Consider the following 17,543-nt stretch of genomic DNA (forward strand, 5'->3'; position numbering starts at 1 on the left):
CCCTGCTTCAGTTCCTTCCTTCAGTTTCCTGCCTTGAGCTCCTGTTCTGATGTCGTCTCTGACTGTCACAGAGTAAACAGACCTCTCTTTCCCAAGTGCTTTGGTCATGGCGTTCATCACAGCAACAGAAAGCAAACCAAGACAATCAGTGCTTTTTTTAAGATTTATTTTTATTCATTCACTTGTATATGTGTCTGCGTGAGTACATGTCATACGTAAGCTCCAAGAGAGTGTCAGATCTGAAGCTGGACTTACAGTCGGTTGTAAGCTAAGTCCTCTAGAAGAGCAGGAAGTTGTTAACCACGGAACCATCTTTCCAACATCTGCCTTGTGTTTTCAATCTTTTATTTGTTGTGATAATTTCATACATGAATTCCGTATTTACATCACTTCCATCCCTCCCTCTCCCCTTTTCAGCTCTTTGGGACTCCCTTCCCTTATACCTACCATGTTCACGGCCTCTTTCTGTTTTGTTTTGCAGTGCCTTGTTTTCTCATTTCAGTGGTTTTTTTTTTTTTTTTTTTTGTGTGTGTATGTGTGTATGTGTGTATGTGTGTTAGAGATTGCATACAAAAGTTGGGACGTTGTCAGCCACTTACAGCTGTGAACATTTCCTGCTTCCATGATTGAAAAGCACCAGTGGATGTTGTGATGTTGTTAGTATATTTTTTGGGATGACAGAACAGCACATTCATAGGTTGACATGAATAAGCCACTTTTGAATGTTGGAGTGATTCTGCCAAGCCTATTCTTCCTGCGAGTCTGTGTATATGTTGAGGACTGTGGAGCCCCAGACCCCGAATTTCCTGTAAACAACTTGTTTTCTATGCTTGCAGCTGCTCTGAGCAAAACAACTTGTTTTTCTGTGTTTGCAGATGCTCTCAGCACAAGGCAGGGGAGTGAGTGGTTTCTGGTGGGTTTGCAGCTGAAAATCCTGAGTGCTACGGTGTGGCCATTGGTCAGGGAAGGCACTATATAAGTTTTCCTGGAGCACAATAAAGTTGGCATTCTTGGGGAATTCAAGGATGATCCATCTCTCTCTTTGTTGGTGTATTTCAGTCTCCAGCCCTTTGCCCGGCTCAGGAACCATCCCCGTAGTGCAAGCAGGTGCTACAAGGTGTACTACCTTAGCAGAGTAGAGTGCAGAACAGGCATAGTGCACTACATGTATAGGCGGACTTTTCTTTCCCGCCTGCCAGTTCCCAAATAACCGACACAGAGACTTGATATTAATTATAAATGCTTGGCCAATAGCTCAGACTTATTACTATGTAGCTCTTACAATGTAAATTAACCCATTTCTATTAATCCACATTCTACCACATGGCATTACCTCTCTTTCATCTTGCACCTCCTATTTTCTCTCTGTGTCTGACTGGTGACTCCCCTGACTCTGCCCTTCTTCCCAGTGTCTGGTTCTCCCACCTAACCTTCTCCTGTCCAGTTATTGACCAGTCAACTTCTTTATTAAACCAATCCCAGCAACATATATTTACACAGTAAAGGAATATTCCACATTTGTGCAAGCATGACCATAGCACAGTAAACTCCAAGTATGTTCAATTGCTTGTGCTTCCATTCTTGTATGATTTACCTTTTTCCCCTCCAAAGATCCCAAGCCAAAGAAAAAGTACACTTCCTATTTCCTTTCCTTAGAAGTTTCTTGAAACACAGATCCCCTCTGTTTTTCTCATTGCTAAAACCTCTTCCCTATTTGTAAATGATAATAATGGTCCCTTTTCCTCTGATAATCATAAACAAGAGATGAACGGGATGATATTTATAATCTCTAGAACCCTTAGATAAAGGGCAAAATGATAGTATTAATCAAGATGGATAAACTACTTTGCTGCATTAAGCTCTGTCTTTCCCCCCTCTTCTCTCTTCCCTCTCTTCCTATTTATCCACCCCATATCTTAATCTCTCTCTCTTCAAGGTCTCATGTAGCCTAGGCTGCCATTGAACCCTACATAGAGCTGAGGATGACTGTGAGCTCCTGATTCTCCTGCCTCTTTATCTTCTGAGTGCTGGGATGACATGTGTGCACTCCTATGTGTGGTATATGTGGGTCTGGGGATCAAGCTTAGGGCTTTATACAAGCTAGGCAAGTGTTCTAACACCTGACCTACACTGCCAGAGTCATAAGCTATGTTTCATGAAGGTGAGTTTTTCTCAATTGCTTACTTTTTTTTTTTAAATTTAAGACTAGGCTTTATTTAAAAAAAAAAAGATAGCAAATGCTGTTTAGATTCGCTACTTCCCAATTCTAAGGCATTTTTGAATTGGTGTAATTGTCATACCCCCTAATTTAATGAAGTATGACATTTTAAAAATATTACTTTAAAAATTCCTTGGTCCATTATGTGTGAAAAATGACTTTAGTTCACTTTGATAATCTATTAAAAATTTTGAAACATTTTTTTTTTTTTTTTTTTTTTTTTTTTTTTTTTTTTTTTTTTTTTGGAATTATGATTAATAGAATGGTTATTTATTTTTTTTTTTCTTCTTTTTTTTTTTATTCTTTTTTAATTAAAATTTCCACCTGCTCCCCGTTTCCCATTTCCCTCCCCTCCTCCCAAATATTGCCCCCTCCCCCCACTTCCCTCCCCCTATCCCCACTCCTCTTCTCCTCCCCCCACACCATCCCCCCTCCCTCTTGATACTGAAGAGCAGTCCAAATTCTCTGCCCTGCGGGAAGACGAAGGTCTTCTATCTACTTCCAGGAAGGTGAGCGTCTAAACAGGCTAAGCTCCCACAAAGCCGGTTCATGTATTAGGATCGAAACCTAGTGCCATTGTCCTTGGCTTCTCATCTGACTTCATTGTCCGCCATGCTCAGAGAGTCCGGAATCAACCCATGCTTATTCAGTCCCAGGCCAGCTGGCCTTGGTGGGCTCCCAATAAATCAGTTCCACTGTCACAGTGGGTGGGTGCATCCCTCGTGGTCCTGATTTTTTGCTCATGTTCTCCCTCCTTCTGCTCCTCATTTGGACCTTAAGAGCTCAGACCGTTGCTCCAAATTGAGTCTCTGTCTCTACCTCGATCCATCGCCAGATGAAGGTTCTAAGGTGATAGGTAAGACATTCATCAGTATAGGACAGGGTCATTTCAGGTTCCCTCTCCTCAGTTGCCCAAGGTACCAGCTGGGGACATCTCCCTGGACACCTGTGAACCCCTCTAGAGTCAAGTCTCTTGCCAACCCTAAGATGGCTCCCTTAGATAGGATATACACTTCGCTGCTCCCGTATCCTCCCTTCCTATATCCCAACCATCCCAATCCCCCGAGCTCCTCCCATCCTCCCCTTCTCATGTTTCTCATCCCATTTCCCCTTTGCCCCATGCCACCTCACCCGCAAGTTCCCAGTTTTTGCCCTGCAATCTTGTCTACTTCCCCCTCTCCATGCAGATGACTATATGATTTTCTTTGGGTTCACTTTCTTATTTAACTTCTATAGGATCACAAATTATATGCTTAATGTCTTTTATTTATGGCTAGAAACCGATTATGAGTGAGTACATCCCATGTTCCTCTTTTTGGGTCTGGGATACCTCACTCAGGATAGTGTTTTCTATTTCCATCCATTTGCACGCAAAATTCGAGAAGTCATTGTTTTTTACTGCTGAGTAGTACTCTAATATGTATATATTCCACACTTTCTTCATCCATTCCTCCATTGAAGGGCATCTAGGTTGTTTCCAGGTTTTGGCTATTACAAACAATGCTGCTATGAACATAGTTGAACAGATACTTTTATCATTTGATGGGGCATCTCTTGGGTATATTCCCAATAGTGGTATTACTGGATCTTGGGGTAGGTTGATCCCAAATTTCCTGAGAAATCGCCACACTGATTTCCAGAGTGGTTGCACAAGTTTGCATTCCCACCAGCAATGAATGAGTGTGCCTCTTTCTCCACAACCTCGCCAGCAAAGGCTATCATTGGTGTTTTTGATTTTAGCCATTCTGACAGGTGTAAGATGGTATCTCAAAGTTGTTTTAATTTGCATTTCCCTTATCGCTAAGGAGGTTGAGCATGACCTTAAGTGTCTTTTGGCCATTAGAATTTCTTCTGTTGAGAATTCTCTGTTCAGATCAGTGCCCCATTTTTTTATTGGGTTCATTAGCATTTTAAAGTTTAGTTTCTTGAGTTCTTTATATATTTTGGTGATCAGACCTTTGTCTGTTGCAGGGTTGGTGAAGATCTTCTCCCAGTCAGTGGGTTGCCTTTTTGTCTTAGTGACAGTGTCCTTTGCTTTACAGAAGCTACTCAGTTTCAGGAGGTCCCATTTATTCAATGTTGTCCTTAATGTCTGTGCTGCTGGGGATAAACGTAGGAAGTGATCTCCTGTACCCATATGTTGTAGAGTACTTCCAACTTTTTCTTCTATCAGGTTCAGTGTGTTCAGACTAATATTGAGGTCTTTAATCCATTTGGACTTGAGTTTTGTGCATGGTGATAGATATGGATCTATTTTCATTCTTCTACACGTTGACAACCAGTTCTGCCAGCACCATTTGTTGAAGATGCTCTCTTTTTTCCATTGAATACTTTTAGCTCCTTTATCAAAAATTAGGTGTTCATAAGTTTGTGGGTTAAAATCAGGGTCTTCTACTCGGTTCCATTGATCGACTTCTCTGTTTTTATGCCAATACCAAGCTGTTTTCAATACTGAGGCTCTGTAATAGAGTTTGAGGTCAGGGATGGTAATGCCTCCAGATGATCCTTTATTATATAAGATTGTTTTGGCTATCCTGGGTTTTTTGTTTCTCCATATAAAGTTGATTATTGTCCTCTCAAGATCTGTGAAGAATTTTGATGGGATTTTAATGGGGATTGCATTGAATCTATAAATTGCCCTTGGTAGAATTGCCATTTTTACTATGTTGATCCTCCCTATCCAAGAGCAAGGGAGATCCTTCCATTTTCTGGTATCCTCCTCAATTTCTTTCTTCATTGACTTAAAGTTCTTGTCAAATAGATCCTTTACTTCCTTGGTTAGGGTTACCCCAAGATATTTTATGCTATTTGTGGCTATCGTGAATGGTGATGCTTCTCTGATTTCCATCTCTGCTTCCTTATCCTTTGTGTATAGGAGGGCAACTGATTTTTTGGAATTGATCTTGTATCCTGCAACGCTACTAAAGGTGTTTATCAGCTGAAGGAGTTCTTTGCTGGAGTTTTTGGGGTCGCTTATGTACACTATCATATCGTCTGCAAATAATGAAAGTTTAACTTCTTCCTTTCCGATTTGAATCCCTTTGATCCCCTTATGTTGTCTTATTGCTATTGCTAGAATTTCAAGCACTATATTAAAGAGGTATGGAGAGAGTGGACAACCTTGTCGTGTTCCTGATTTTAGTGGAATAGCTTTGAGTTTCTCTCCATTTAATTTGATGTTAGCTGACGGCTTGCTATAAATAGCTTTTATTATAGTCAGGAACGACCCTTGTATTCCTAATCTCTCTAAGACCTTTATCATAAAGGGATGTTGAATTTTGTCAAATGCTTTTTCAGCATCTAATGAAATGATCATATGGTTTTTTACTTTCAGTTTATTTATATGATGGATTACATTGATAGATTTTCGTATGTTGAACCAGCCCTGCATCTCTGGGATGAAGCCTACTTGATCATAATGGATAATTTTTCTAATGTGTTCTTGGATTCGGTTTGCCAGTATTTTATTGAGTATTTTTGCGTCGATGTTCATGAGTGAGATTGGCCTGTAGTTCTCTTTCTTGGTTGAGTCTTTGTGTGGTTTTGGTATCAGAGTAACTTCAGCTTCATAAAAGGAATTTGGCAATGACTTCTCTGTTTCAATATTGTGAAATACATTAAGGAGTATAGGTATTAGGTCTTCTTGGAAGTTCTGGTAGAATTCTGCATTGAAGCCGTCTGGACCTGGGCTTTTTTTGGTGGGGAGGTTTTTTATAACAACTTCTAATTCTTCGCGACTAACAGGTCTATTTAGATTGTTCACCTGGTCCTGGTTTAACTTTGGTAAATGGTACTTATCTAAAAAAGTGTCCATTTCTATAACATTTTCCAATTTTGTGGCATACAGGTTTTTGTAGTAAGATCTAATGATTCTCTGAATTTCCTCTGAGTCTGTGGTTATGTCTCCCTTTTCATTTCTAATTTTGTTAATTTGCGTATTCTCTCTCCGCCGTTTGATTAGTTTGGATAGGGGTTTATCAATCTTATTGATTTTCTCCATGAACCAGCTTTTTGTTTCATTGATTCTTTGGATTGTTTTCTGTGTTTCTATTTTGTTGATTTCAGCCCTCAATTTGATTATTTCCAGTCTTCTACTTCTCCTAGGTGAGTCTGCTTCTTTTTTTTCTAAAGCTTTCAGGTGGGCTATTAAGTCTCCAATGTGTGCTTTCTCCGTTTTCTTTAAGTGGGCACTTAATGCTATGAATTTTCCTCTTAGCACTGCTTTCATAGTGTCCCCTAGGTTTGAGTATGTTGAGTCTTCGTTTTCATTGAATTCAAGAAAGACTTTAATTTCTTTCTTTATTTCTTCCTTGATCCAGGTGTGGTTCAGTAGTTGACTGTCCAGTTTCCATGAGTTCATAGGCTTTCTGGGGATAGCATTGTTGTTGAATTCTAACTTTAATCCATGGTGATCTGATAAGACACAGGTGGTTACCGATATTTTTTTGTAACTGTGTAAGTTTGCTTTGTTACCGAGTATGTGGTCTATTTTCGAGAAGGTTCCATGAGCTGCAGAGAAGAAGGTATATTCTTTCCTATTTGGGTGGAATGTTCTATAGATGTCTGTTAAGTCCATTTGATTCATTGCCGCCCTTAATCCTCTTATTTCTCTGTTAGGTTTCTGTCTGATTGACCTGTCCATTGGCGAGAGAGGAGTGTTGAAATCTCCTACTATTAGTGTGTGTGGTTTGATGACTGCCTTGAGTTTTAGTAACGTTTCTTTTACATAAGTGGGTGCTTTTATATTAGGGGCATATATATTCAGGATTGAGATTTCATCCTGGTGAATTGTTCCTGTTATGAGTAAAAAATGTCCATCTCCATCTCTTTTGATTGATTTTAGTTTGAAGTCAACTTTCTTAGAAATTAGTATGGCCACACCTGCTTGTTTCTTAGGTCCGTTTGCTTGATAAACCTTTTCCCAGCCCTTTACTCTGAGTAGATGTCTGTCTTTGTGGTTGAGGTGTGTTTCTTGTAAGCAGCAGAATGTTGGATCCTGTTTTCGTATCCAATCTCTTAGCCTGTGCCTCTTTATAGGTGAGTTGAGTCCATTGATGTTAAGTGATATTAATGACCAGTGGTTGTTAACTCCGGTCATTTTTCCTTTCTTTCTTTCTTTCTTTCCTTTGGTAGTAGAGTTTGTGTGTTTCCCTTCTTCAAGTTGTGCTGGTGAAGGGTCATTAGATGTCTGAGTTATTGTGGGCATTGTTGGACTCCTTGGTTTGTGATTTTCCTTCAATTACTTTCTGAAGGGCTGGATTTGTAGCTACGTATTGTTTAAATTTGTTTTTATCCTGGAAAACTTTGTTTTCTCCATTTATAGTGAACGAAAGCTTGGCTGGGTATAGTAGTCTGGGCTTGCATCCATGGTCTCGTAGTTTCTGCAGTATATCTATCCAGGACCTTCTGGCTTTCATGGTTTCCATAGAGAAATCAGGTGTAAGTCTGATAGGTTTACCTTTATAGGTAACTTGACCTTTTTCCTTTGCGGCTCTTAATATTCTTTCTTTATTCTGTATGTTTTGTGTTTTGATTATTATATGACGAGGAGATGTTTTTTTTTGATCCAGTCGATTTGGTGTTCTGTATGCTTCTTGGACCTTCAAAGGAACATCTTTCTTAAGGTTGGGAAAGTTTTCTTCTATAATTTTATTAAATATATTTTCTGGACCATTGAGTTGTACTTCTTCTCCTTCTTCTATCCCTATTATTCTTAGGTTTGGTCTTTTTATTGTGTCCCAGATTTCCTGAATGTTTTGTGATGAGAATTTGTTGGTTATGCTGTTTTCTTTGATGAGAGTGTTTATTTTCTCTATGGTATCTTCAGTGTCTGAGATTCTTTCTTCTATCTCTTCTAATCTGTTGGTGGTACTTGTCTCTGTAGTTCCTGTTCGTTTATCCAAATTTTCCATCTCCATCCTTCCCTCGGTTTGTGTTTTCTTTATTACTTCCACTTCATTCTTCAAGTCTTGAACCGTTTCCCTTACCTGTTTGATTACTTTTTCTTGTTTCTCTTGGTTTTCTTGGGTATCTTTGAGATATTTATTCATTTCCTCTACCTTTTTGTTTGTAATCTCTAATTGGTTGTGGCAGTTTTTCACCTCCTGTTTAAGGTCCTCTATTATTTTCATAAAATTCACTTTTGAGTCGAATTCTTCTAATTCTTCTGAATTAGGGTGTAGACTTCTCATTTCGGGATTCCTGGATCCTGGTGGTGTCACGTTGCCTTTCAAGTTGTTGGGGGAATTCTTGCATTGGCGCCTGCCCATCTTTTCCTTCAAATGGAGCCAGGAGAGGCCTGATGTCTTGGACCAGTCTTTGCAGTGACTAACTCTCTAGGTGTATCTCCTCAGTGTAGTGGCAGGAACCGTTCCCTTCCAGATGAACTCCTCAACACCAAAACATGGATGCGTGGTATTCCAATGACCCGCATAAAGAAGGCCGGATGCAAGGGGTCAGGCGGGGTCCAGTAGAACACAGGCGACACTGCAGTACAAGCTGGAGGTGCCTGTGCTCCCTTTCGGGGGTTGCTGAGGCCTGTCCGCTAGGCAGGCACTCACTGCTCTGGTTGGGTAGCCTTAGTGTAGGGGCGTTTGTGCTCTCTACCGGGACAGTCCGCCCCAGGATAGCACACACTCACCCGTCCCGATGAAACTTCTCGGCACCTACACAGGAACTCCTGGATGCCCCAATGAGCCAGGGACTAAGGGAAGTAGGGCGCAGGCAGAGCAGGTCCAGCAGATCACAGCAGAGACTGCAGCCCCAGCAGCGGGGGGCCGCTTTCCCTGGCGGGGACCTTGAGGCCTGCCCTCTAGTCAGGGACTCACTGCTCTGGGTTGGTAGCCTTAGTGAACTGGTAGGAAACTGTTCCACAGCTAAGGACCTTGCAGACAAGGCAGGCTTGGGGGTGGGGGTGGGTGCGGGTGTGTAGGAGAGAAAGCCCTACAGCAGGTGCTGGGGGAGGGGCGTTTGTGCTCTCTACCGGGACAGTCCGCCCCAGGATAGCACACACTCACCCGTCCCGATGAAACTTCTCGGCACCTACACAGGAACTCCTGGATGCCCCAATGAGCCAGGGACTAAGGGAAGTAGGGCGCAGGCAGAGCAGGTCCAGCAGATCACAGCAGAGACTGCAGACCAAGCAGCAGGGGCCCGCTTTCCCTGGCGGGGACCTTGAGGCCTGCCCTCTAGTCAGGGACTCACTGCTCTGGGTTGGTAGCCTTAGTGAAATGGCAGGAAACTGTTCCACAGCTAAGGCCCTTGCAGATAAGGCAGGCTTGGGGGTGGGGGTGGGGGCGGGTGTGTAGGAGAGAAAGCCCTACAGCAGGTGCTGGGGAGGGGCGTTTGTGCTCTCTACCGGGACAGTCCGCCCCAGGATAGCACACACTCACCCGTCCCGATGAAACTTCTCGGCACCTACACTGGAACTCCTGGATGCCCCAATGAGCCAGGGACTAAGGGAAGTAGGGCGCAGGCAGAGCAGGTCCAGCAGATCACAGCAGAGACTGCAGACCCAGCAGCAGGGGCCCGCTTTCCCTGGCGGGGACCTTGAGGCCTGCCCTCTAGTCAGGGACTCACTGCTCTGGGTTGGTAGCCTTAGTGAAATGGCAGGAAACTGTTCCACAGCTAAGGACCTTGCAGACAAGGCAGGCTTGGGGGTGGGGGTGGGTGCGGGTGTGTAGGAGAGCAAGCCCTGCAGCAGGTGCTGGGGGAGGGGCGTTTGTGCTCTCTACCGGGACAGTCCGCCCCAGGATAGCACACACTCACCCGTCCCGATGAAACTTCTCGGCACCTACACAGGAACTCCTGGATGCCCCAATCAAAAATTTTGAAACATTTGAGTCAAGTGCTAGACTATGGTTTTCACAGTGAAATTTAAAATCTTAGTTTTCTTTTGTCACTCTGTATGCAGACTTAAGGACAAGCACACCTGGTGGCACTTCACAGTTACACAGAAAGACCCCTTTCTTCCTCGTCACCTCGATGGCTGAGAAAGCCAACTAGTCAGTCCACAGAGTGGCTTGAGAGGGTGGAGAGTTGCTGGACGCCCTGAAATCTGCTCCTCCCCATCTATGGCACACAAAGGGGCAGGGGCTTATTCTGCCTTTGACCAAGGTGAGAGTTTGAGGTGGAAACACTGTGCAAAGGCAGTGTTTTGTCACGTGACCAGTCCTCAGTTTTGCTACCTGTCATTGGAGTTGAAGATTAACTGAAGGTCATGTGATCTCACAGCTCATAACGCAGCTCTGAAACGGGTTTTCTTTTGGTTGATGCATTTTAAGTAATTGCATCTATTTCCCATTACTTTTACTGCCTTCCATTTACCTTTGAATAGAAGCCAGTAAGGAGAAACTATTAGGAAAGTCTTTTTGTGGCTTTTCTCAAGTAAGTGCTAGCAGAAAAACTACTATAATTTGATAGTGAAATGTTGGACAATGATATATTTACTGTTTAGAAATACCACAAGTGAGCCATGCCTCTTCAATCCAGACGTTCAGACATTTAGCTGTGTCTCGCTGGCTCACTCTGTGCCTGTTCTGTTTTATTTACATCGATGGAATTAAATGTGCCATGTTGCCATATTGCATCAACCCTGAAGTTCCTTAAATATGAGGTTTGATTAAACTCTGAAAACAAAGATGCTGCCCAATATCATAAATGGATATTTGTGTAGTTTTAGCCTAAAGTTACTTTGAGGAAAGAAATGTAAGAAAAACAAGATGAGAAAACCTGTGAGGGGTACCTAACCGTAACTTGACTGTTGAAACCAAAACAGAGTCAACTTTGATGAAACTTAGTAGCTTATTAAAAGTTGGGCCCTCCTTGTCATCATTGGCAATAACGTAGCTAGATAAGACTCTTGGTAAGTAAACATTCTAGTATGCATTTCACCAAAATGCCGGTCACCTGGTCCTAAAATATCGAGTTTTATCTCTTGGCTCTTTAAGGACATGCACGGATACTCTGAGCATTATGGTATGCTGCTTGCTCAGAGGATCATGGGTGCTGGGAAGAGAGCTAACTTAGCACGGTGCATGTAATTTCCAAGAGGTCTTTGGGCAACATCTATGGATGTTTTTCCTTCACTCGTGCGTGGTCTCTGCCTGGCTTCGCTCCGACTGTTGGTGACGCTTTAGTAGTTCTAAGATTGTGTGGCCGTTTTCTGTGACCTAAAACCACGCGTCATTTGTTTTAATGGTTAAAGGAGAAATGGAAAGTTAGATTAAAGCCGCAGTTGCAGCTTTGCCACCGTGGGATTTTACTTAGCAGGTTCTCTAAGTTTCAGGATTTTCGTTTGTTCTTTTCCATTGCCACATGTAATGCATACTAAGATGTTTGAAAGAGTCGGGCCTGTTCTTCAAGCCGGGAAGCTAGAGCAATGAGCAGAGTGAGTAAAATGTGTCTGTTCTTGGGCCGGCTTCCTGCTGGGCACACTGTCTTCTGGCAATATACATAGTCCACCTGGTAGATGGTGACGTGGCTGGAGACAAAAATAAGCCAGAGTCTGGGCAGAGCGTACTACGACCGGAGGGCATTTATGTGGGGCAGGCAGGAAAGGCCTCGGTGATGAGGTCACATATGAACAGAAACACGAAGAGGAATGGTGTCGGGACATCTGGGGACAGACAGTCAGGCAACAGTATGTATAGCTGGTGCAACTTGTTCTCTGAGCCAAGAACAACCTTGGCACACGAGGAGGCCAGTATGGCTGGCGTAGAGTGACTGCGGGCAGGGCATGTAGGGTGGGAGGACCCGGTCTAGAGAGTCACTTAGAAAACTGGGTGAAGTAACACTTTAAACATGTACTTTGTATACTTAAAAGGAATAAAACACCATAGCAAATGAGGTCTAAGAATGTAAGAAAATGTAATACCTTAAAATTTATTAATGACATTATCTTATTTATTATAAATAGAAAAACTGATTATTTTTACAGTAGAGGCATTTGATAAAATTCAATATTTATTACTGATTTTGTTTTTAAAAAACCTAAAAACATAATAAGAAACTAATCCATTAATGTAAGTTATGTTCGTTTTAACCCCTAAACCTTTTCAAACTCATAAAGGAGATTGAAAACATTGCTATTAAGTTCAGGACCATATAAGGATAATCCGGTGTCTTCGCCATTTGCCAGTAGTATGTTAGAATCATAAGCCAATGCTTCTGGACAAGAAAAAAATCAGAAAGGCATACAAACTAGAAAAAAGATAATAATTGCTGTTGGCAAATAATGGGATATAAAATCCTAACAGAATCAAGTGAAAAAACTAATTATAAAGAATTAGAGCTTCCACTTCAGGAAAAGACCAAATGGCCAATGATGCCAGTGCAGGGGAGTGCCCAGAGGACTGGAGGGCCCAGGATTGGGAGGCCGCAGCTGCTTCAGCCGAGATTGGGCAGTGGTTTTAAGGGCCACAGTTTTGGTCCAGACCACAGGACTCAGGTAGGTAAAGTCAAAGACAAGGAGTGGTTCCCTGTCACCAAGCCTGGCCATCTGGTTAAGGACATGAAGGTCAAGTCCTTGGAGATTTGCCTGTTCTCTCTGCCCATCAAGGAATCTGACATTATCGACTTTTTCCTGGGCTCATCCCTAAAGGATGAGGGTCTAAAGATCCTGCCAGTGCAGAAGCAGACTCAGGCTGGCCAGAGGACCAGGTTCAAGGCTTTTGTTGCTATTGGGGACTACAATGGTCATGTTAGTTTGGGTGTTAAGTGCTCCAAGGAGGTAGCCACTGCCATCGGAGAGACCATCATCTTGGCCAGGCTTTCCATTGTCCCTGTGTGGAGAGACTACTAGGGAAGCAAGACTGGCAAGCCCCACACTGCTCCATGCAGTGACAGGTCATTGTGGCTCTGTGTTGGTCTCATCCCTGCCCCCAAAGGCACTGGCATAGTCTCTGCTCCTGCTGCTGATGGCTGGTATTGGTGACTGCTACACATCAGCCAGGGGCCGCACTGCCAGCCTGGGCAACTTTGCCAAGGCCACATTTGATGCCATCTCCAAGAGCTACAGCAGTTGCCTGACCCCTGACCTCTGGAAAGAGGTCTCCTTATCAGGAATTCACTGGCCATCTGTGAAAACCTGCACCAGACTCTCTGTTCACAGGACACAGACTCCAGCTGTGGTCACCACATAAGGGTTTTTATGCAAGAAAAATAAAGTGAATTAAATTTGAAAAAAAAAGTAAGATAATAAAAGTACCCTGCTGGCAAATGTGTCAACACTCATAACTTCTAAATATACTAACAATATCCAGTTAGAAGATTGAAGAAAGACAGTCCATTATCATTAAAAGGAATAAAATGCTCAAGATTAAATTTAAATTAAATTAAATTGAGATGGCCCACCAGGTTAGGGTGCCTGCCCTGGAAACCTATCCACCTGAGTTCAATATCTGGGACCCACATAAGGAAGGAGAAAGTTGACTCCACAAAGTTGTCTTCTGACCTCCACATATATGTCATGGTATGTGCAGTCATATAGACACGTACATACCCATCAAAAATTAAAGAATAAGCAAGCAATATGTATGCTTACGTGAAGACGTTAGTAATGCACCTGAGAGGTGAAAAGTTAGGAAAGTTGTCATATTCTTGGTTATGGAGATGTCAGTTTTCCTTAAGAAGCTATGTGTTTCTTGTTAGTTTAATAAAAACAAAACAAAACAAAAAAAGCTTATCAACCAAACAAAAAACAGCAAGAAGGTTTACTTGGGGTGTCCGACATCTGATTCTATGTTCACTTGGGAAGATAAGCACAAATAGCTAGAAGAGTCTGAGCGATCAGAATCTAGCTTTAGGGTTATAATAATAGAAATGTCGATATCACCACATGCTTTATCTGACATGAGATAAAGGTGGCTTGGCAAATTTTTGAGAGAATAATGTTCTGGGGAATAAATGGAAGTAGGATTATCATGCTACTGTCTGGGGGAAAATCAGTGTTTGGAGCAGTAACCTCAAACATGAAGCCCAAATCAATCTATGTTCAATAGAAAATTGAAAAATTAACTAGGTTTGAGAAGAAGATCGGGAAATTATTTTATAATCTTAGAGTATATATGGTATTTTCATAAAACTGAGACATGGAAGAGGTTTGTAACTTTGATTATTTTTATAAAACCCACCACAATAAACCCTGAACCAGTTCTGCGGTTTCTATCAGGAATAAGAAAGCTGGAGATAATATTTGCTTTTCACTTCTTATCTGAAGGAACCAGTTTTAGTAATAAGAGCTCCTACAGGTGTATAAGAAAAGTACAAAAGTCTGGTGGGAAAATGGCCACAGGACACAAAAGTCGTCTACAGGAAGGGAAACGAGTTTCAAACACATGGAGGGATGGATAACTTTACTCATGCTAGATGTGCATGTCATGATTTTATGGAGGAACTACTCATTGGAGTTAGATGAACAGTCATTAAAGTTTTATAATATTTTCAGAGAGAATGAAAATGCAAACCAGTAGCATCTTTTTAGTGATTGGTTTGACAAATTTTACAATAGGAAAAGAAACCATACTCGTTTGACCAGGGGCTTCCATTTTAGAAATTCATTCTTGATACAAATTGTCCTAGATATGCCTACATTAATATAGTCTGTCAAAAATCATTCAAATATTTCCATATTACATGCATGAGAAAATGATTTATATAAGAAGATACACATTATAGTAGTGTTGACAGTCACTAAAGATTGGAAAGAACTCAAGTGTTCAACTGTGGGATACTCAGCAAATTCTTTATATTATGGATCAACATTAGAAAATGCAGAATCATAGAAAACTATTGAACATCTTTAGCTAGTAACTTGTAAGCACTGCTAAAATACATGCTGTTTGGTGAAAATGTGAGATATGTGTATAGTATTTTTATTTGTGTAAAAATATAAGATTTGTTTGACAAATATGAGTAATTATTAACCTGTAATTCTTAATAACCTATATAGTTTAGAGACTAAAGTTTCACATTATAAAAATAAGTGATCTGTAACAGATATTCAGTATAAGGACAATGACCTCAAAATTGTGACAATATGCAAAAATGTCTTAATCAGAGGTAGAAATGTGTAGTACAATATGGCAAAAATATCCTTAATTTGCACCAATATACAAAATATCCTAAGCAGAAGTAGAACCATACATACAGTATGACAAAAATAATCTAACAATGCACAAAAATATTTTAAACAGGGATTGCTGGTCATGGGAGGAGGGAAAGGAACTTGGCAGGTCGATGGCAGAGGAATCCTGGCCTTGTCAGGAGGTAGCATCAGTGTGGGAGGTCAAAGATCCCAACCTGTCTTTGGCATATTTCCCATCTGCTTATATCTGAATGTTTGAAGAGGCCACTTAGCCACCCCAGCTTCAGCTTTATCATGTGTAAATTCAGGGACTGCATTTTGGAGACCACTGTGGTATTTGAGGGTATCATTGTGGCGTTGAAGATTGTCTGTGTAGGTTTCTGCCCATGAATATCATCTATCACCTGCCCCAGTGCAGCCATTCTGGGGAAAGAAATTATTCAATAATTAGCTCATAGTCAGCTTCAGGTAATGGGAACTTGTTGAATATTTTTTTTTGACCGTTTTCTCTGTGTTGGTTGGTTTCTTAATCACCCTTTGGGAAAGCACATGTTTCTGTCGCAGGTCTCTTGAGACAGTGCTGCAGATGAACCCACGTCTCCTGAGTAAACACCCTGTCCAGTTTCTCTCGCAATGTGTGATGTGGGTTAACCAGCACTGGTGTTCACTTTACGATTTTCTTGTCTTTTTGTGAATCCTGCCTATCAGCAGAATCCTAAACAGCATGGTTGAGGTCTCAATTCACGGGATTTGCGCCATCTGGAAATGAGCTTTAAATTTTGTTCCTGTGTTGAAATTAGGGGTGTGACATAGCTATTACAAGGGATGCTGTGAGCCTGAATTTGATTCTGTTATTTGGATGCAGGATGCTTTGTTAGAGGGAAAGTGCTTGCCTGGGGAGAGATCTGAGTGTGATTGAACTGCTAACTGCCCTCTCCCTCCCTTTCTGAGCAGGATACATATTTTGTTTTTCAATGAGATGACAAGTGAGAGAATTATCAAGACTCGGTGAATTTTAAGAGTCTCCTTTCAATTTCCTCAAGTCCCATTTAACCTTGCTTCTGATATCATTCTGTGCATTACCGTCAAAAGACCAGCTGCCTTTGAAGTCAGGAAGCCCCGCTACTGACAGAGTCACGATGGTAAAATATAAGCAGCCTCTCAATAGAGTCCTTGCTGATACACAGCAATGCCTTATTATGTGTGTAAAAGCAACATGCATGGGACGGATATATGATAATGAACACTGAGAGGAAGAATTGGTCTCATGAATTAGGGATGCCCTTTCATAATTCATGAGCCGCAGGCCGAGGAAAGACTTGAAATCACCTGGAAAGCATCTGGAAGCATTCTGTAATTTAAGAGGCAGCCAAAGAGCCTGTGTTTCTCCAGTCCGTGATGATAAAATTGTTTGTGTGGGATTGTGGAGGGAGTTACTTGTAAGTAGCAAAACTTCTCACCATTGAATGCCCCAAGATTGGATCATGAGGTGTTGCTGTCCTGGGTACTTAGTAAGAGATTTGTTGATTTAAGTGAAGAAGGTGGGTTAGGGTTTATTTCTTTGCCCGTGAAACATCTGTTCACTCCAGTCTTCACACAGGAGTGTTACTGGTTACTACCAGAGTGTGTCCAGATTTGAAGATTAAAGCTTCTTTCTCTATAGTATGAATGACATTTACTCATCTTATTATAAACTCAGAAGAGTAATAATAGCTGACAGAATGATGTGAAATGAATTATTGTAGTAGCAAATATAGTTGACTGTTTCTTTGTCACTGGGCATTTAAATATTTTCCATTATTAAAAGTACTTCCTATTTTCTTAATTTTTTCCCTTGTACATTTTCTCCAGCTTTTCATCCATTGTGATGTTGAGTAATAGTTTGTGATTTTACCTGGTATTTACACTGGCCTTTGCCTTTCATGCCTCTAAGCACTGGGGGTTCGTCATTTTCGATATTCTTATTTCTGTCTGTAGACCTCCATCTTGTGTTGTACAGTAGGGGTAGTCATGTGTTTGTTGTAAAACTCATATTTCTGTTAGGCCCAATGATAGGAAACACATGTCTAAGAACAAGGTAGACTTTGGGCAGGGGAGAGCAAAAAATAAGCTTTTTGTTTTTCATATCTAAATAAGTACTAGGGGACGTTTATTAGGGTTGCTTCCTTGAGTGTGGCCCTGTCATGTCTAGGAGACAGCATTTTACAGCGCTTCTCTACATCCTCAGGAGCTCACAGTCTC

General features: G+C 41.5%; 1 protein-coding gene and 1 pseudogene across 2 annotated transcripts in view; both read left to right on the forward strand.

Moving 5' to 3' along the window:
- The window catches only part of Fhip1a (FHF complex subunit HOOK interacting protein 1A), a 202,380-nt gene that overhangs the window by 46,368 nt on the left and 138,469 nt on the right, over positions 1-17,543 (forward strand). The window lies entirely within an intron of this gene.
- On the forward strand, positions 12,543-13,359 carry LOC130865744 (40S ribosomal protein S2-like; annotated as a pseudogene).

Source organism: Chionomys nivalis, chromosome 24 (assembly GCF_950005125.1).
Source record: "Chionomys nivalis chromosome 24, mChiNiv1.1, whole genome shotgun sequence".
NCBI classification, from domain to species: domain Eukaryota; kingdom Metazoa; phylum Chordata; class Mammalia; order Rodentia; family Cricetidae; genus Chionomys; species Chionomys nivalis.